This window comes from Pinus tabuliformis, chromosome 1_1 (genome assembly GCF_031772625.1).
Source record: "Pinus tabuliformis cultivar Carrire ecotype Pingquan chromosome 1_1, CPIR1, whole genome shotgun sequence".
Lineage (NCBI taxonomy): Eukaryota > Viridiplantae > Streptophyta > Pinopsida > Pinales > Pinaceae > Pinus > Pinus tabuliformis.
In genome coordinates, this window is record NC_142297.1 from 604,463,117 (window position 1) to 604,484,465 (window position 21,349).

The following is a 21,349-nucleotide window of genomic DNA, read 5'->3' on the forward strand; positions in this document are numbered from 1 at the left end:
ACTCTTCCCCGTCGAAGACAAGCTTCATGAGAAGTCTGACTATCACGGATGGAAGATGTCTCTCGATCTAACTTTAGAATATCAAGAAGTGTTGGACCATGTGAGAGGCAATATTGTTTCGCCTCCATCAAATGCATCCGCTGCTGCCAAAAGCAAGTGGTCCAAGGGAGAATTCAAAGCAAGGAAGATCATCCGAGACTCTATCGACAAGTGCCTGGTGGCCTATGTTTCCGACCTAACAACCTCCAAGGAAATCTACGATAGACTGGTGAGTTTATTTAAAGTTAATGATGCAAATCAAGTTTTGTTCCTTAGAAATAAGCTGAAGGAAATTAAGAAGGGAAAAGATGAGAGTATGCAAGCATATTTCTTAAGGATCACCGAGATCATAAATGATCTCCTATCTATTGGGGAAGTAGTTCCTCATAGGGAAATGACTATCACAACTCTTGGAGGACTGCCACTTGAATGGTATATATTCAGGACTACTCTTCTCAACAATAATGCCATCCCAGGATTTGAGGAATTGATGGCTAGATGTATTTAAGAAGAGACAAGGATGGAAGAACAAGAAATGCCCGCACTTAAAGGCCATCCCTCTGCCTTTTCTTCTCATGCTAAAAGAAGAAACAATTATGGGGCTAAATCCAAAGGAAAGGCTGGACCAAAGGGTGGAAGTTACAACTGCAACAAAATGGGCCACTATGCGAGGGAGTGCCCTGATAAAAGGGACTCACACCATGACGATGAACAAAATCACTCTCAAGGCAATCAAAGGAATGGCAGGTCCAATGGTAGAGGTAAAAGAAATGCCAAAAATCAAGGAAGAGGACAACCCTTCAAGAAGGCAAGAAACTCCAAGTATGAATCTAACGTTGTTAACAATAAGCAAGATGAATATTGTCTACCAGCGACCCTCTCTACTATTGCTCCCCCGGACATGCTGGGAAATTGGCTTATTGATAGTGGTGCCTCAAGGCACTTCACTGGTTTCAAAGAAGCTCTCTCTAAACTGATAGAAAAGGAGACCACCCTGGAAATTGTTCTTGGGGACAACGCAAAATATCCCCTCTAAACTGATAGAAAAGGAGACCACCCTGGAAATTGTTCTTGGGGACAATGCAAAATATCCCGTGAAAGGCGTAGGGAATGTCACTCTTCAGTTGAATCAGGGTAATACAATTCATTTGCAAGAAGTCCTATATGTACCTGATCTAAAAAAGAACCTGGTGTTCGTTTCAGCAATGGAGGACAAAGGCTACAAGGTAACCTTCATTGATGGCAAGGTACGTGTATGGAAAAAGAATTTTAAGGAAGCTTTCACTCTTGGGTTTCGAGTTGCTTCATTATATCAGGTCGGAGGAAGTCCGCTGGGTGTCATGTCTTGTGACACATCACTTCAGTTCGAACTATGGCATCAGAGGTTTGCTCACCTTCATTATAAAGCTCTACCCAATGCAAGACAAATGGTGACAGGGATGCCCGAGTTCCAAGTAGAGCAAGAAGGTGTATGTCTTGGATGTGTTGAAGGGAAGCTCAAAAGGGGACTATTCCCCTCAAGCCAAAGCAAGACCTCCGATATATTGCAGTTGGTTCACTCAGACATATCTGGTATGATGCCTGTGAACTCTTTGGGAGGATATTTATATTACCTCACTTTTATAGATGATTATTCTCGCAAGACTTGGATATACTTCTTGAAAAAGAAGGATGAAGTGTTCACTTGGTTTCGTCACTTCAAAGCCTTGATCGAAAATCAAACCGAAAAGAAGATCAAGATCTTAAGGACTGATAATGGGACTGAGTATGAATCCAATGAGTTCCATGACTTTTGCAAAGAGGTTGGCATTAAGAGGGAGACTACAACACCATATACTCCTGAGCAGAATGGTGTGGCGGAAAGGAAGAATCGTACGATTGTGGAAGCTGTCTGTGCTATGCTCCATGATCAAAGACTTCCAAAGTTTCTATGGGCCGAAGCTGCAAATACCGCCGTATATGTGCAAAACCGATGCCCTCATCAAGCATTGGGTTCCAAGACTCCCGAAGAGATGTTCACTAGTAAGAAACCTGACGTATCTCATTTTAGAATTTTTGGAAGTCCGGTATATTTTCATGTGCCGAAGGAGAAGAGGAATAAATTGGGTGCATCTGGAAAGAAAGGAATCTTCGTGGGCTATAGCGAAAACACTAAGGGCTATAGAATCTATGTGACTGGTCAAAGGGAAATCGAGATTAGCCATGATGTCACCTTTGACGAAGATATGGCTCTTAGCAAAGTTGACAATCTTCCTACTCAAAGGGGATCTAAAGAAGCTGACACCAGGGAACCAAAGGAAAAGGAAGATGAGACGATGCCCGATGTGGAAGAACCTATGGATCCTATTGATCCCCCTCCGCAAGAGCCTTCCTCTTCTAGGAAGAGGCCTTCATGGCTTAGGGGGACACTTGATGATGCTGAAGGGCACGTTGCACCCAGGGGAACCTTCCGGGAAAGTAAGAAGCCGACCAGGTATCAGGGATACTTGACCATCATGAGCACGATCATCCAAATGATCCTTCGTCATTCGCAGAATTTGTCAAGCATCAAGTATGGAAGGATGCTATGATTGAGGAATATGAGTCCATCATGAAAAACAATGTCTGGGATGTGGTCCCCAGACCCCAGGACAAAGCAATTGTCACTTCGAAATGGCTTTACAAGATAAAGCATGCAGTTGATGGAAGTGTGGAAAAGTATAAGGCTCGTTTTGTTGCTCGTGGCTTCTCTCAGAAGGAAGGTATAGACTATGACGAGATCTTTGCACCTGTTGCTCGATATACCACCATCCGCTCGATCATAGCCCTTGCTGCTTCGCAAGGATGGAACCTACATCAAATGGATGTCAAGACCGCGTTCTTGCATGGTTCGATCAAAGAGGAGGTCTATGTGGAGCAACCCGAAGGATTTGAAACTCATGATCGAGAATCTCATGTGTGCAGGTTGAAGAAAGCCCTCTATGGGCTAAAGCAAGCACCCCGAGCATGGTATGAGAGGATCGATAGCTACTTGATGAAGCTAGGATTCACTAGGAGTGAAGTCGACCCTAACCTTTACTTTAAGGTTGAAGATGACAAACCTCTCATACTAGTGTTGTACATTGACGACCTCTTTCTAATAGGTGCAGACCCTCTCATTCTCAAATGTAAGAGGGAGTTGGCTTCCGAGTTCGAGATAAAAGACCTAGGACTGATGCACTATTTCCTAGGACTGGAAGTTTGGCAGAAACCAGGGGAGATTTTCCTATCTCAAGGAAAATACGTGGTGAAAATATTGGAGAGATTTGGTATGGTGGACTGCAAGCCCGTGACTACCTCGATGGAGCTTGACTTCAAGAAGTTAAGCGGTAGTGTTGCCGGACCTGTTTTACGAAATGCTACCGAGTATCGTCAACTCATCGGAGCATTGATGTTCTTGGTGAACTCCCGTCCGAATATATGCTTTGCAGTCAACATATGGTTGAGCCTCACCACACACATTGGATTGGTGCCAACAATCTGTTGAGATATCTTCGTGGCACAATCACTCATGGGTTGAGATACACTGCCGGAGATGTGAGACTACTTGGATATACTGATATTGATTGGGCAGGCAGTGTGGTGGACCGAAAGAGCACTTCCGGTGTTGTTTCTCTTTGGGATTTGCCTCGATATCCTGGATGAGCAGGAAGCAGAAGTCGACGACTTTGAGCACCGCCGAGGCAGAGTACATTGCTGCTAGTATGGCCTCTTGTGAGGCAGTCTGGTTGCGAAAGCTCTTCAGTGAGTTGTTTGATTTACATTGGATACCACCATGATCCTGTGTGACAACCAGAGTGGGATTCGTTTATCAGAGAATCCCGTATTTCATGATTGCTCCAAGCATATCGATATCAAGTACCACTATATTCGGGATATGGTGCAATGGGGAGCAATAAGGCTCCAACATATCGGTACAAATGAACAGGTTGCTGACATTTTGACAAAGCCCCTGGGAAAGGTCAAATTCTTGACTTTCCGAGAACGACTTGGTGTCGTTCAGAGACCCTCTTATGAGGGTCGAGTATGATGTATTGAGCTTTGGGAGCTCCAGGGGGGCGGGGTACTTCTTGGAGCGACATGCGACCACAGGGCGACTCACCATCCCCTGGTGGTGCACTATGTACAGGGTGAAAGGTTCAACCTTCCCTTGTGACACCCCGTGGCGACTGTAGGACAGGATGATTAGTTCTTCGTGGCGATTGTGGAGCAGGATGATTAGTTCTCCTGTGGGCCAGGATGATTAGTTCTCTGTGGCGACTGTGGAACAGGATGATTAGTTCTTCTATGGCACTGTTGGATAGGATGATTCATTCTCCTGTGGACAGGATGATTAGTTCTCTTGTCGAGGCATCCTACCCATGCAGTCTGGGACTCATGGGAAGTACCTCTCATCTGATCAATGAGTAGGGAAATGGGGTTAGGGACCATTAGTAGTACTATCGATGGACGCATCGTTGTATCTACTGTACTCCCTATGCTAGGATGACCTCCATTAATCTGGGATCAATGATACTGATATGGGATCAGTGAGAGTGGTATGACACACTTTGAGACTGACTTCGGGTCAGTGGAGGATGGTATGATACATCCTCGATCATTTCTTCTTCTTCATAGTTCGAGCAGAGCAGGGCCAAGCAGTGCAGGGCAGTGCATTTGATGGCTGGGATAGTAGCGACAGTTAGATGGATTGCAAATGGAGTTCTCCCTAGTTGAGAGGGAGTGTTAAAATTGGCAACTAGGGCCAAACTCCATGTGGGTCACCTCATTTATGGCAGCTGATATTTTTCCTAGATTCCTCTTGTCGAGAGGTGTAGGATTGATCTAAAGATCATCCGATTCCGACAAGTATTTATGGAGATATGAATTTATTTGTATTTACTTGACAAATTGTCAAGGTCGGCCAGCAGTTAAAAGTGTGGCACACATGCCCAGTGAATCATATAAATACAAGAGAGGTTGATTCATTTTCTCATCATCTCATCTCACTCATTCTTCTCTCTCTCCCCTTAGCTTTGGGTTATACAAGGAGCAACTCACACGTGGGAAGGAGGACGCATTAGGGCAAGGAGGATGCTGAAAGGAGGACGCTCAAACTGCTGAAGGTCTCTTTGACCTGCGTTGACTAAGCGTTGACTCATCAAGGGTGCGTTTTGGTGTGGCTGCCTCTCCTAGGTTGGCCGCAGATTTTGGCACAAAAATCGAGGCAATCCGTCCACAGGTTTGACCAGTGTTGACTGCCCTAGTTTTGGGCAGCAGGTTGACTTCAGTCAACAGCAGTTTGACTGTGTTTTTGGGGCTGTTCAAGGGCTGTTCGAGGGCTAGTTGACCGGAAATTGACCAAGCATATTGGAGGTCAATTTCAACTCGTTTGACCAAGTTTGACTTTGCTGATCTAGGGTTTGCTGCTGCTGATATAAAATTACAGAATCCTGATTTTGTACTATTTCTCTCTGCTGAACTATTGAAGATAAAAGAAGATTTGATCAAAGGGTTTCTCCGCATTGGGGTTTGTCCTTGGCTAGCCGCCACATCTTGTGTCTCTTGTCTTGACTTGTTTTCTGTTGATCGTTTAATGTTCTATCTGCACTTTACTTAATGTATATGTGATTGCTAATCTGTGGCTAATAAGAAGAAAAGAAGTAAACTGATGTAAGCATAGAACATACCATAATTTAACATAGACGAAACGCTTTATAGGGTATAAATGCTTCTCCCAAGCAACCCAGGGTTTCTCACCCAATGACTTCAACTTGGTCAAGTACTTATCCTAGGTAAACTCCAGCTGAAATACAAACTTCCTCTTACTCAAGAGTGATATCAACCATAGCAAGATCTGGTACCATGTTGAAATTTCTCAAAATTCAAAATTCAAAATTCAACGCAAACAAAAGTTTCATCTTCAACCTAGAAGGTTTCTTAGATCTTAGCTCTGTAAATTTTCGGCTGTAGGGCTGCTGTAAAAGAAAGTACAGAACAACAGCAGAAAGAGTACAACGTTTCATTCCAAACAGCCCAAACTTCCTGGCAATTCAAGGAAAAATGATACCAAACCACAGGGATAAGTTTCAGCCCTTTTAGGGCAATTTATCAGCCACATATCTGAAAAATTCTTTTACAGGATACATCAGTAAAATCAGCCCCTTATATTCGTTTCTTAGATGTCATCGCTTAATTATTGTCCTTTTACTTATATCAAATCAGCAAGACATTTTTTTTTCCATGTAACTGAGCACCCGACCCTCCAACCTGTAGGCAAGGGTGAAATATTCTTCAGGGCTCAAGGCCATTCAACAACAAGGTTTGAAGGCATTACAACAATATGCTTGGTATGAACTCAACATGCCACTTGTGGAAATTGAAGCTAGGTGGGGAGAAGGACAATCATTCCTCCCAACCACCCGAGATAAGCTCAATTGACAGTGAAATCAACAAGACATATATGGCTGTAAATAGCAATGCATAAAGAACATATATAGCTGAAAATTGCACAAGTTTTGGACAGATGGAAACTTTATTAATCTGCTCAAAGTGAAGTACATGTACATCTCATAGCCTTCTCTCAAGGCTAGTACAAATCGTCTTATCTCTTCAAGCCCTGGTTAGGGCAACTCAACAAACCCCTAGCAACCAAGAAGATCCAATACATGAGAATCACTCCAACACATTCTCCAAGGCATGACATCCTCTCCTGTTCTTTTTTACAATTCAACCTTATGTTTTTATCACAAAACCCTAATCTCCAATCTCCAAGTGATAAACCCTAACCCTCCAAAATGCTCCAAGAAGACCAAGGAACCTAGCAACTTGAGAGAGAGAGAGGCTAGTGAATGAAGTAGACAATACCCAATTCTAGGTCACATCTCATCACAAGAATAAAAATGAGGGAATAAATGTATACTAATGGAATGACTCTTTCCTTCCTCTATATGAAAGGTAAGGGAGGCCAACAATACAATGTGGGTCTTAGCCCTTACAAGCAACCTACAATGAGCACTTGTAGACCAACACAAGTGAGACACTACACTTAAAAGTAAATGTGTCCTGCTCCAATATGATCCTGTGCACAATAATGGTTCCAAGGTGATGTAGCTACGGAAGGCAAGTCCACATGTGCCCATCACAAACCTCCATGGAATCCATTGATCCTCCTAAGCAATGTATTCCATTAGTCATCTGCCCCTACAATAATTCTGTCAAATCCCTAGGTGCCCTTGAGCCATCTCCAATCCTCTAAATAAGAATCCAAGGTACCACATGCCAACTAGGGTATAATGCTCTCCTTCATGTTGCACAACGTTCCTCATCCCATGTAGGGCATTCTCCAAACAAATGGATCTCTTTCATGGGGCTCCGATGAAGTGTGTCCACCAAATTGTCAAGAGAAGTCCAACACCTAAGGGAAGAACACTAATCAAGCAACCATCTAATGTCAACCATCCACTAAGCACGCTATCTCAATTATGCAAACCCATCAAGGGTGATTTCTCATGTGCCAATCCATCTTGGACCATCTAAGGGTTGAACATATACCATGTACCCCAAATCTCATGAAGCACCACAAACATAGTGTATACACTCTCAAACTAACCCTGCAAGTAATAGATTCTCAGGTTTAGACTACCATCCATGGGTGTTTGTTCCTGCCTTGAATTCTCTAGGGGGATTCACCTCTATCTTTCTCGCTATCCAATCAACTCTGGGTGATGAATGACAACCATAGTTCCAAACTTCTTTAGCTATCAGATTGGTGAGACCTTGGATCTCTACTTGCCCCTACCCCTCCCCTCTGATGGGTTATGCTTCTTATGACAGAATTTTGAGGAGCTCTTGTCCCTGACCTTGGAATAAACTTCATTGGAGTGAGAGATAGGGGAGCTCTAGGAGAAGGTCTAGAGCCAAATACAGACTCTGTTGGCCCAAAATACCAGCCTAGAGCCAGAGGCAGAGTCTCTTGGCTCAAAGTACCTTTCTCCAGGCTTCATTGAATGACTGGTTTTTTATTTAGAGTTTCTTGCCCCACATGTTGAGTGTTAGGAGTGGTGAGTATTCTCATTCTATGTGTCACCATAGGTTCCTTAACCACGATTACATAATTGGCCCTCCTCAATTCCATGCCCTTTTTGGATGACCTTCTTAGATAGTGCATTGACTCCATGGTGATTGGGGTCAGAGGAGTCACATAAAGAGACTGTTTCTTCTTTCCCTTTTCTTTGAGTCCCAGTTTCTAGTTGCAGCCCCAATTGACATGCTCTTATTGAGTTTGAGATTTCATTTTGTGTCTGTCCCTTTCTCTCTTGGATTAGTTTCTCAGTCTTATTGTGGCTATGTCCTTAGATCTTAGTTCTTTTCATGTTGCTGTTAGCGTAGATATAGGTTGCTTTTGTACTCCCACTTGTTTAAACTGATTGTACTCTTTTAGTTCCACTGACCTACTTTTTGTGGTCATTCTTTGGTAATATAATTATCTTATCAAATGTCTGAGGTTTATTTTTTGCTTGGTTTTTTGTGTGCCACATTTCAAAATAGTCAAGGAAGGATATGTATAGGAAGAGAACTGGACATGACAGGTCACAGAAACTACATTAATCATTTGAAATTTCTCTTGATAAATGGAAAATACTTCAACTCTGATTTGCAGCCATTGAGACTGAGGGCTAAGATCATCAAAAGGAGCCCAAAACGAGGGCCTTATCCCCTTTGAGTTTGGTTAATCTCAAATGTTGTACACAATGTTACTGGATCTACTTATGGAGGATCCAGGATTTGCATTTCCTTTGATTCGGATCTGGATGTGTTTTTGGTTTAGAAATACTAGAGCATCTGCTTGAGATCCATTTCCAGTCTTTCAGAAATGGCAAAGCTGACAGTTCCTTCAAAAAGACTATTTGTAAAAGATACTAGAACACATTTATATATTATTGGCAATCTAATTTTTGCCTATCAAACACACAAACCTGATTTTTTCATAACAGTCTGCATTTTTGAGTTTGTTAGAGCAATTTGGAGTGAAATATATTTGGAGCTCTGATTTTCCTATGTTTTCACTATCCACTTAATGAATTATTTTTTAGTTGTTTTTGATGGAAATGATGTGTGTGTGTGTGTGTGTTGTTTCCCCATATCTGGATTCTGACTTTTCAAAAATATGGGGGATCTTTTTTTTCTTGGAAAAAATCATAATTTTATTGAACTTGCAACAAGGAAGAAAGTTACATTCTGTAGATGCTGAAAACATTTGGTTAGATAAGCCTTTTGGGTTATGAGCAATAAAAAAGGAACTGTAAAAATTACATAAAATATGCCAAAGTTAAGCATGATAAAAATCCCTTAACTTCTACTTTTTTCCTTTCTTTTTCTAAACCTTTTGCCAACCCCCAGGGCTGGGATCAACCGGTACCATTGCCAATTCATTTCCAACTGTCTGCAAGGGGACTTCTTTATCTGAGTCTGAACTCTCAGAGACATGGGTTCTCTTTATACCCCCCATGCCCTTTTTTGTTATGTGTTTCCTTTTATTTGCTGCTATGATGCTTGGATATCTACTAATTCGGTACCCTTTTGAATGTGGGTTGCGATTCCGGACTGAGCCACAACACCCTCTTCTGCGTGGTTACCATGTTGAACTTGTGCATCCACATTTGGATGGTTCTCCATGGTTTCTTCTTCTTCTTCTTCTGAAAGATGAGGGTCAGATACCTGCCACCCCTTGGGCTTATGGGTTTGTTTCTTTTTCTTTTTTGGGACTTTTTTGCTAGTGGGCATGTGTTCTACAAATGTCCTGTTTGAAAGCATATTCAACATCTAAATGTCGTGTTCTCATAATCTAATACTTGGGTCCATTGAAAGTTTTTATGTTTCAATTGAATGCAGTCAGGTAGACTTTCGCTGAGGTCTATCTCTACACAAATTCTAGCGAAAGTAAAGATACCTTTTCCTATTCTTTCAAGGTCCATCTTTTTGAATTTTCCTAGAGTATTTCCAATATCCTCTAGGACCTTATGGTGCCAAGAAGGAAGAGGGAGATTGGGTAGTCTTTCCCATACTACCATTGTTGAGACCACCATATTTGTAGCATCAAAATCTGGGAACCATGGAGTAATGAAGAGCCCAACTCTGCCCCAAAACCATCGCCCATCATGTAGGATGCACTCTAGATCTTTTTGTGTATCAAATTGAACAATGAAGAAACCTTTAGAACAGAAATAGATATCACAGTTGGGGGTCCAAGTAGAGAAAACCCACTGGTGTAATGCGCCAAATCTAGGCCAGAAACCATTGAATTTGCATATAGCAGCCCTGGATTGGAGAACAGAAAAAAGAGAATTTACTTCTGGAAGATTAACTTCCATGGCTAGTGCTTGTTCCATTTGTTCTACAATGTAGGGTCTTGGGTTGTTTTGGATCTGATCTGATGTGATGTAAGCCTTCCCTTGCACTGCATCCTTGAAAGAGACAAATTCACTGGGGTTTTTGCAGCTTCAAGCTCCACCACGCAGCTTCAGATTTAAAATGATGGTGGAGTTCCACACAATGCCATAGTCCTCCATCTGGAAGGAGTCATGTAGCATTTTCCCTTCGAAAAACAAGCAAATTGCATATATATCAAGACTATTCTGAATGCTCTGTTTCAAGTTTTCCACCAGGTTTGAGTCCCTGATCCAAAAAATAGAGGTCTTCCCATTAAGATTTTTTAAGAAAATCTGAAATGTTTCCTTTTCTGTCTTGGCCTACCTTTTGGCCAGATCAGAGAGGGAAAAACGATGGGGATTTCCATGGGAAGATAGGTCCCTCATGTACACAGGCCGCTTCAAATCTGCAGACCCCAAATCAACCACAAGGGGTTGCTTCTTCGACGGATTCAGATCCCTAGAGACAGCATAAACATAAGATCCCTGTGCATGGAGAGAAGGATGTTCAATAAACATCTCTGTAGGGCACACCTGACGCAACCACCCCAAACAAGCCACGCCGCCACCAGAGATATAAGCTTTGGACTCCTTTTTGATACTCTGTTCTTTATCTGCAGTTTCATGAGGAGCCCATTCACAAAAGATTTTAACAGGGCAGAGCATTTGCTTACCCTCAAGGACTGTTTGCGAACAATAGCAGAAATTGTACCATTCCATGACAGATTTAACCATAATCTCCCATCGGTCCTCGTCTCGAAGGATGCAAAGGACAATGTCTCCACTCCATTGCTTGCCTTCGATGCACCTTACCAGTTCGAGACTAGTGACGACACCTGGCAAAAGACTGCATGAAAACCTAACCCTAGAGCAGCGCGAAAAATCCATCTTGAATCGAAAAATCTGGTGGATCTACATCTGGACCCAATATTTATTTTTCATGTAACTAAGGCCTCACATTGGATAGATAATCTCCAAGATTAGTGTAAGGGCTGATAGATTCAGGGTCATCAATATGGCATATTCTGATTATTTGCCTGCCCTTACCAGCGAAATGACTGAGAAACTTAGCAGAGAAATGACTCTGGCTGTATCAAACAAGTGTTTACTCGTGAACATAAAATCCTGAGTAATATTCTTTCAACAATCTATTTGTATAATGGTGGATAAAGACAAAGTCACGGATCCTAATTCATAATTAGGATATACGCCTTTATCCATCTCAACAGAATATCAGTACCAAATTGATGTCATTACATATGCAGTAGTTTCTATTTATGCAGTCTCCCAGAACCGTGCCTTCTCAACTGATCACACCCCCAGTTATATCATGACATTTCTATCGTGTGGCTCTTCTGAGGATGGCTGTGACAGTTGTGAATCTGACAAGAGGTCTTCTGCGTTGCTTCAGTTGCTTTCACAGCTTTCACAGCATCAAGAAACATGCATGACTCTTGAAGCTAAACAAGTTTTGCAAGTGTGATTGAGTTCATATCTTGCAAAAGAAGTAAGATTTAAGAACTATTGAATTGGGTGAAGGCTAACTATCTTTTTTAAACATGAAGGAATGTTGTACAAGCTCTATTATATTGCTGGATTTTATTTTGTCCTTTTTGTGTAACCAACAATCAGTTTTTGTTTATACTAGTTAAGTATTTCGTAGTTTTTTAACAATTTTTTCCCAAACGAAGGAAACATCATGCCATGTTAGTAGTTGTGCTAAATTTTCCAGAAGTACACAAAAAATGACTTGAGTTGTTCTGATTGAGTGAATAAAACAGTTGCTTGACATTACACCAATTACATGAGCTTTATCTAGAAATATCAAGTGGTCTTCTGAACTCTTTTGTGGATTTTTTTGGTTTCTTCAAACAAAGTTTAGAGTTTGAGAAAATTCTCCTCTCTCTCTCTCTCTCTCTCTCTCTCTCGATATATATATATATATATATATATATATATAATGTCAATTATCATGTCTCTGCACCACAGTATTTGGAGGACATGCATGGCAAGCAACGAAAGCCGAGAGCTGTCTCTACCTGTCAATTTTACTGTATTAAGGTGATGTTTGACATGAGGTGGGTGTGATATTCCCTCTTTTAGATGACTATGGTATAGCCTATGGGCTTCTTGCCAGAGCGCAAATAAGGTTTTCAACATATTTACCAGATTCACCTTAGGGCACCTTGCACCCCGATCTGAATCTCCTCAGAATTGTGGAATCTTGGGTTCTTGTTTTTTTCTTTTGTGTATCTGTTTCCTGACATAGGATCAGTTTATGGTATTTGGGTCGTGGCAAATTTACCCCCCTAGGTGCATGTTTTGAACAATCTCTACTATCATCATTTCCAGGAACAGTGAGCACACAATTTACATAATAATATTTTTCTAACTTTGTCAAAATTTGAGCAATTTGTTCCCAGTGCTCTGGTTGAGCACTTTAGGGTTGGCATAAGATTTGTTGTGATCATCATGTTTATACGAATACTGTATTTTAGTAGTTATGTACAGTAAGTTGGCATCACTGTAGTCTGTCTTCTAGAGAACTGTAGTTCTCATCTGAAAGGTTAAAGTTCACTGCAGTGTGTCTTTCTGTATTTAATGGACCTCTCTTTGTATTTAGCCATCAACACTCGTAGTTTGGTAATATGAATTAGAAGTGTTCACACTGCACAGAGTTCCACTACTAGATCTTGCAATTAGAGGAATTGATTTTACTTCTTTCCACCATTTTCCATCTTGGCTCGTATTATTTTGGTGTTATAGCCTGAATATTTGATGATGTTATTTGTTAATTGCTAGGAATTGCAGTCATTTAATAGTCAGCAAACTTGGTGGTCTTGTCCCATTCCCCAATTAGCACTATGAGTATGAAGGCTACAAAGTTGATATGCTTTAATTCGGATTTCATTTTTCTTTTTAAATGTCTATTTATTACAAAAAATTAGGGTTAGGTCTCTGATCATACAATCCCTAATTTCCAAACAAGTGCAACACCCACACTGGATTCTTTTGCCAATTTTGATTGCACCCATGGTTTGTGTAACCATGGTTTTCAATGGTCATCTTACTAGCCTTGTGTCTGTTCATTCAGATATGTACAGTTGTAGTTTTGAGGATTCAAATTAGAGGCTTGTGAAGAAATGAAACCAGTGTTGCGTTGGTGTGATTGGGTGGCTAGTACAGTTGAACGTGTGTGTTTAGGATAAGTGGAGCAATGCAGATATTTTTATTTTGTAGAGGAAGTTGTTTGGATGTGGGTGCAGCAGGTATGGGTGTGGCTTATACAGGAATAGAAAAATCCGTGCAACTCCTGGTGAAATATGTTAACCATGAGTCTTCTGCTCTGGCCATGGGTGTTAAAAGGGCTCATGAAAAAAACAGCAGGTGCTCAACACACATTTCAACCTTAACCTATACTTCCGTGCATGCAAATTAATTTTTCCATTCAGCAATTCTTATCCTGATTCTGATCAAATATTGAAGATGGAGAATGACAATTGTACAAAATTAGTTGAGACAGTATACATTCGCTCTTATAGTAAAAGTTTACGTATGTTGTTAAATGGACTATTTTCCACGGCTGAGGCATGGTTCAGGATACAACAAATCCAATATTTATGAACGTATGCTCCTGATGACATCCCTGTGTATTATCAAGATGCAATTGTTGTAGCAAATACAAGCTCACCCAGTTAGGGTTGAGCATCCTGCCTACAACACTTGAGCGTAATCATATTAAATCCCCATTAAAGTCTAGGTTGCAATGTGACAAGGATGATGCATATTTGATTCTGATGCAAGGCCATATGTTTTTTAGAAACTACCGTTCTTACCATGTGCTTAGTCTTTCCTTATTTCTGGTTTGTCAAATCCATAAGGTTCAGTTTTATCTTCATTACATCATTCTTCTGAGAATTTTTTGTCTTATATGTGGTAAAAATGCATGAGTTTTATGGCAAGGGTCAAGACTCAAGACAAACTTCCTATTCTTGGGTTGCACATACGTTGGCTCAGCAGTCTTCTTTGTGCTTGAAGCTCTGTGGTACGCATAACAATGGACAATGCACACCATAGAAAAGATGTCTGAAATCTTGGCCAGGGCCAGTCATGTTTGTCTGCCAAATGCCGTCTCGCTGGATGATGTGGTAGTGACTTCTATTATGTAAAGTAACATATTTGATGGAGATAATATGTCAAATGTTTCTAATGAGGCAGGGCCATATTTTCCATTTATGGATGGAGGATTTTGTGAATCATAACAATGTTGTTCCTATTTTAGATCCTTACTGACTTTGGGGCATGTTACCTCCCAAGCCATTTCTCCAAATGCTACTAAGTCCTTTAACAAAGTGCAACCTAGGGAAACCTGGGAAGATTGCCCATTGTCATCTCAACAATTCTTCCACTCATTTTAGGCACATGGTGGGAAACCCAGGAAAATGTTGCCTCCCAAGCCATCTCTCCAAATGCTACTAAGTCCTTTAACAAAGTGCAACCTAGGGAAACTTAGGAAGATTGCCCATTGTCACCTCAACAATTCTTCCACTCATTTTAGGCTAGTATTTTTAGGCACATGGTGGGAAACCCTAGAAAATATATGTTTTATGATGTTTTGTAAAGAAGAAAGTGGATGGTGGAACCAAGATAAGTGCCCATATTGTTGGGTTATGAAGTCAAGATCAATGAACAAGAGGGTTTGAATATGATGAAAAAGGCATAGTTAGGCTATTTACAATATTCTCTGAACTATTGAAAAACAATATGCTCTAACCACATGGATCTTCTTCAATATGCATAAATATAGAGGGTCATTCTAATGAGCACCTCACAATACTTGTAAAATAACCAAGTAACAACGTGCAAGCATGAATAGGAAATGGGCATCCATGGCCTCTCAATATGTAGGAAAACAACAATATCCATAGAATGAACAATGATTACAACACAAGATAGGGAGGGTGAAACCAAGGCCATATGTTTTTTAGAAAGCACCGTTCTTACCATGTGCTTAGTCTTTCCCTATTTCTGGTTTGTCAAATCCATAAGGTTCAGTTTTATCTTCATTACATCATTCTTCTGAGAGTTTTGTCTTATATGTGGTAAAAATGCATGAATTTTATGGCAAGGGTCAAGACTCAAGATAAACTTTCTATTCTTGGGTTGCACATACGTTGGCTAAGTAGTCTTCTTTGTGCTTGAAGCTCTGTGGTACGCATAACAATGGACAATGCACACCATAGAAAAGATGTTTGAAATCTTGGCCAAGGCTAGTCATGTTTGTCTGCCAAACGCTGTCTTCCAGGATGATGTGGTAGTGACTTCTATTATGTAAAGTAACATATTTCATGGACATAATATGTCAAATGTTTCTAATGAGGTAGGGCCATATTTTCCATTTATGGATGGAGGATTTTGTGAATCATAACAATGTTGTTCCTATTTTATATCCTTACTGACTTTGGGGCATGTTACCTCGCAAGCCATTTCTCCAAATGCTACTAAGTCCTTTAACAAAGTGCAACCTAGGGAAACCTGGGAAGATTGCCCATTGTCACCTCAACAATTCTTCCACTCATTTTAGGTTGGTATTTTAGGCACATGGCGGGAAATCCTAGAAAATGTTACCTCCCAAGCCATCTCTCCAAATGCTACTAAGTCCTTTAACAAAGTGAAACCTAGGGAAACTTGGGAAGATTGCCCGTTGTCACACAAATCTTCCCTCATTTTAGGCTAGTATTTTTAGGCACATGGTGGGAAACCCTAGAAAATATATGTTTTATGATGTTTTGTAAAGAAGAAAGTGGATGGTGGAACCAAGATAAGTGCCTATATTGTTGGGTTATGAAGTCAAGATCAATGAACAAGAGGGTTTGAATATGATGAAAAAGGCATAGTTAGGCTATTTACAATATTCTCTGAACTATCGAAAAACAATATGCTCTAACCACATGGATCTTCTTCAATATGCATAAATATATAGGCCCTAGGGTCATTCTAATGAGCACCTCACTATACTTGCAAAATAAACAAGTAACAATGTGCAAGCATGAATAGGAAATGGGCATCCATGGCCTCTCAATATGTAGGACAACAACAATATCCATAGAATGAACAATGATTACAACACAAGATAGGGTGGGTGAAACCAAGGCCATATGTTTTTTAGAAACCACGGTTCTTACCATGTGCTTAGTCTTTCCCTATTTCTGGTTTGTCAAATCCATAAGGTTCAGTTTTATCTTCATTACATCATTCTTTTGAGAATTTTTTGTCTTGTATGTGGTAAAAATGCATTAGTTTTATGGCAAGGGTTAAGACTCAAGACAAACTTCCTATTCTTGGGTTGCACATACATTGGCTAAGCAGTCTTCTTTGTGCTTGAAGTTTTGTGATACACATAACAATGGACAATGCACACCATAGAAAAGATGTCTGAAATCTTGGCCAGGGCCAGTCATGTTTGTCTGCCAAATGTCGTCTTCCTGGATGATGTGGTAGTGACTTCTATTATGTAAAGTAACATATTTGATGGAGAGAATATGTCAAATGTTTCTAATGAGGCAGGGCCATATTTTCCATTTATGGACGGAGGATTTTTTGAATCATAACAATGTTGTTCCTATTTTAGATCTTTACTGACTTTGGGGCATGTTACCTCCCAAGCCATCTCTCCAAATGCTACAAAGTCCTTTAACAAAGTGCAACCTAGGGAAACCTGGGAAGATTGCCCATTGTCACCTCAACAATTCTTCCACTCATTTTAGGCTGGTATTTTAGGCACATGGTGGGAAACCCTAGAAAATGTTACCTCCCAAGCCATCTCTCCAAATGCTACTAAGTCCTTTAACAAAGTGCAACCTAGGGAAACTTGGGAAGATTGCCCATTGTCACCTCAACAATTCTTCCACTCATTTTAGGCTAGTATTTTTAGGCACATGGTGGGAAACCCAAGAAAATATATGTTTTATGATGTTTTGTAAAGAAGAAAGTGGATGGTGGAACCAAGATAAGTGCCTATATTGTTGGGTTATGAAGTCAAGATCAATGAACAAGAGGGTTTGAATATGATGAAAAAGGCATAGTTAGGCTATTTACAATATTCTCTGAACTATCAAAAAACAATATGCTCTAACCACATGGATCTTCTTCAATATGCATAAATATAGAGGGTCATTCTAGTGAGCACCTCACAATACTTGCAAAATAACCAAGTAACAACGTGCAAGCATGAATAGGAAATGGGCATCCATGGCCTCTCAATATGTAGGACAACAACAATATCCATAGAATGAACAATGATTATAAAACAAGATACAAGATAGGGAGGGTGAAACCAAGGCCATATGTTTTTTAGAAACCACCGTTCTTACCATGTGCTTAGTCTTTCCCTATTTCTGGTTTGTCAAATCCATGAGGTTCAATTTTATCTTCATTACATCACTCTTCTGAGAATTTTGTCTTATATGTGGTAAAAATGCATGAGTTTTATGGCAAGTGTCAAGACTCAAGATAAACTTCCTATTCTTGGGTTGCACATACGTTGGCTAAGTAGTCTTCTTTGTTCTTGAAGCTCTATGGCACACATAACAATGGACAATGCACACCATAGAAAAGATGTCTGAAATCTTGGCCAGGGCCAGTCATGTTTGTCTGCCAAATGTCGTCTTCCAGGATGATGTGGTAGTGACTTCTATTATGTAAAGTAACATATTTGATGGAGAGAATATGTCAAATGTTTCTAATGAGGCAGGGCCATATTTTCCATTTATGGATGAAGGATTTTGTGAATCATAACAATGTTGTTCCTATTTTAGATCCTTACTGACTTTGGGGCATGTTACCTCCCAAGCCATCTCTCCAAATGCTACTAAGTCCTTTAACAAAGTGCAACCTAGGGAAATCTGGGAAGATTGCCCATTGTCACCTAAACAATTCTTCCACTCATTTTAGGCTGGTATTTTAGGCACATGGTGGGAAACCCTAGAAAATGTTACCTCCCAAGCCATCTGTCTAAATGCTACTAAGTCCTTTAACAAAGTGCAACCTAGGGAAACTTGGGAAGATTGCACATTGTCACCTCAATAATTCTTCCACTCATTTTAGGCTAGTATTTTTAGGCACATGGTGGGAAACCCTAGAAAATATATGTTTTATGATGTTTTGTAAAGAAGAAAGTGGATGGTGGAACCAAGATAAGTGCCTATATTGTTGGGTTATGAAGTTAAGATCAATGAACAAGAGGGTTTGAATATGATGAAAAAGGCATAGTTAGGCTAGTTACAATATTCTCTGAACTATCGAAAAACAATAATGTCTAACCACATGGATCTTCTTCAATATGCATAAATATAGAGGGTCATTCTAATGAGCACCTCACAATACTTGCAAAATAACCAAGTAACAACATGCAAGCATGAATAGGAAATGGGCATCCATGGCCTCTCAATATGTAGAACAACAACAATATCCATAGAATGAACAATGATTACAACACAAGATAGGGAGGGTGAAACTTCTACCCTAATGTCTTCTTTTTGGATCAAAATTTCGATTCTTCAAGGATTACACTAGCCCTTTGTAAGAGTAATTTACAATCATCAAATCAACCCATTAAAAGTGGAAAAAATAAGAAAAACCTCACTCGGACTTGTCCTTGTTCCAATCCTCCAAAGATATCCAACTAAGTGCTTGGGGGAATTCCTTATCTTCCAACCATGCCTTAAGCAATTGAATCCTCTTTTATATTTACCTTTCAAACCAAACCTAATCAATAAAATAATAATAAAAGAGCGCTAGAAACCCTAGAGTTAGGGTGTTCCTCATAGAGTAGCTGTTAGGGTTTGATTTAATTATAGGTTGATACATGTCAACTTCTCTTAGGGGGTTCTCTAAATATGTGAACAACTTACCTCCAATGATTTGTGGTGCCAGATAAAAAGCCCTAAGAATGCATTAGGTGCCTTGTCGAACAATACATCCCTCTTTTAAGGGTAAATTCATGATCAAGCAACAAAAGGTCTTCTTATTCATCCTTGGAGTGGAGTGGTCCTCATCAAGTGATCCTTTTTTGACCATACAAATGCTACTAGTGCCACATGGCACTTTTCTAAATAGGTGTTCCTCTTTTGGCATCTTTCCCTACCATATTTTTTTCTTTGAGCTTCCTCCAAGGTAGGGAATTTGCTCCTTTTCCATTTGTGTGAAAAGGAATACACCTACACCTTGATTTCAATCCATTGAATACTTTACCATTCATTCATCATTGTAAACTCTCTTTTGAATTCTTTGAATAGTCTATCTTTGCAATCCTATCTTGCAACTGTACACTCGAACTTGCAATACATATAGATCTAAGCTCTCTTCCACCTTTTCAATGTTGATATTTGTTTGCATATAGAAAAATGTTTAATGGAAAGAGCTTAAGTGACATCTCTAACATTGCTCAAGAGATATTTGCTACTTACTATCACTTAAGTGATGCCTATCAGGGGAAAAGTTAAAAAAATAGAGACATATTTCACAATTTTTAATTGATTTTCAACATAAAAAATGTCTTTTTCATTAAAGCTCAAGTTCAAATGTTGAATTTATACCCCAAATGTAGTAGTGAGTTACATATCTAAAACTTCTCATCTTTAGATTTTTATGTAATCGATGGTGACCCCTTACATATTAATATTATTATTTTAATAGAAAAATATATAAAGTCCAATCTCTTAACTACTAAATCTTTATGCACAAGTTGCCCCTTTAACTTTTGCTAGCACAACAACAAACTATGGATTAAGGTTTTGTTTAATGAACAATCTATCCTTGAAATCTTATCTTGCAATTGTACACTTGAGTTTGCAATACATCTAGATCTATTCTCCCTTCCACCTTTTCCATACCATTATCTATTTGTATATAGAAAAATGTTTAATGGAATGTGCTTAGGTGACATTTCTAACATTACTTAAGAGATATTTTTTTGCCTATCGTCACTTAAGCGATTTTTATCAAGGATAAAAAGAAGAAAAAACAAAATTTACATTCTTTTCACTAATTTCATATATATTCTTTTTCATTCAACAAACATCAGTTCAAACATTGAATTTTAACCCTAAATGTTGTGGTGAGTTACATGCCTACAACTTCCCCTCTTTACATTCGTATGTGATCCATGGTGACCCCTTATAAATCCTTTTCTTTTTAGAAAAATCTATTGACTCTAATCTCTTACCTGATAAATCTCTATGCATAATTTTCTCCTTTAACGTTTTCTTGCATAACAATGGATCAAGGATTAGGGTTTTGTTTAACTTATGTTTATAAAATTAAAGCCTATTTATTTTTTCCAATTGATTTTACAATACATTGATGAAAGTCATGCAACCTATTTTTCAATTATCTATTTTGTTCAAAATGTGATGTGCTTGTCAAGTTTAAGCACATAGGTGCACTACATTACTATAATTCCACCATACTAACCATTTTCAACAAAAATAATAGAAGTGAAAACCTTTGCAATTAGTACTTTAAGGAGGTTTTAGTGTAGGTATTTTTTTGGTGGGCATCAAATTGTAGTGCACTTGTGGGTCTAGTAGAAGAATGTGCACTGGTTTGCCAATGTAAACTAGGCACACTGCCTACTTAAAAATGGCCTAAAAATATTTGTTTGAAGTTAGAGTGCTACAAGCGTGCCAAACTTTCTTTTATGGATACATACATACTGATTGTGTTTTGGGCTCAAATGCAGGAAAAATAGTGACAATATCAAATGGATGATTCCTTAGATTTCTCATTCCATATCAAGCTCCCCCTTGTTATTTGTAGTATGCCATATTTTATTTATATTTTGATTATCTAATTGAATTTATGCCATCTTTGCATGCACATTT

The 21,349-nt window shown here is 39.5% G+C and overlaps 1 protein-coding gene across 2 annotated transcripts in view; it reads left to right on the forward strand.

The window, feature by feature from the left end:
- Positions 1-14,284, forward strand: part of LOC149214733 (uncharacterized) — a 57,870-nt gene extending 43,586 nt beyond the window's left edge. For both annotated transcript variants that reach the window (XM_089392384.1, XM_089392385.1), the window contains one exon: positions 12,456-14,284. The gene's annotated coding sequence lies outside the window, so the exon portion shown is untranslated. The remainder of the gene's footprint in view (positions 1-12,455) is intronic.
- Positions 14,285-21,349: the final 7,065 nt, after the last annotated feature.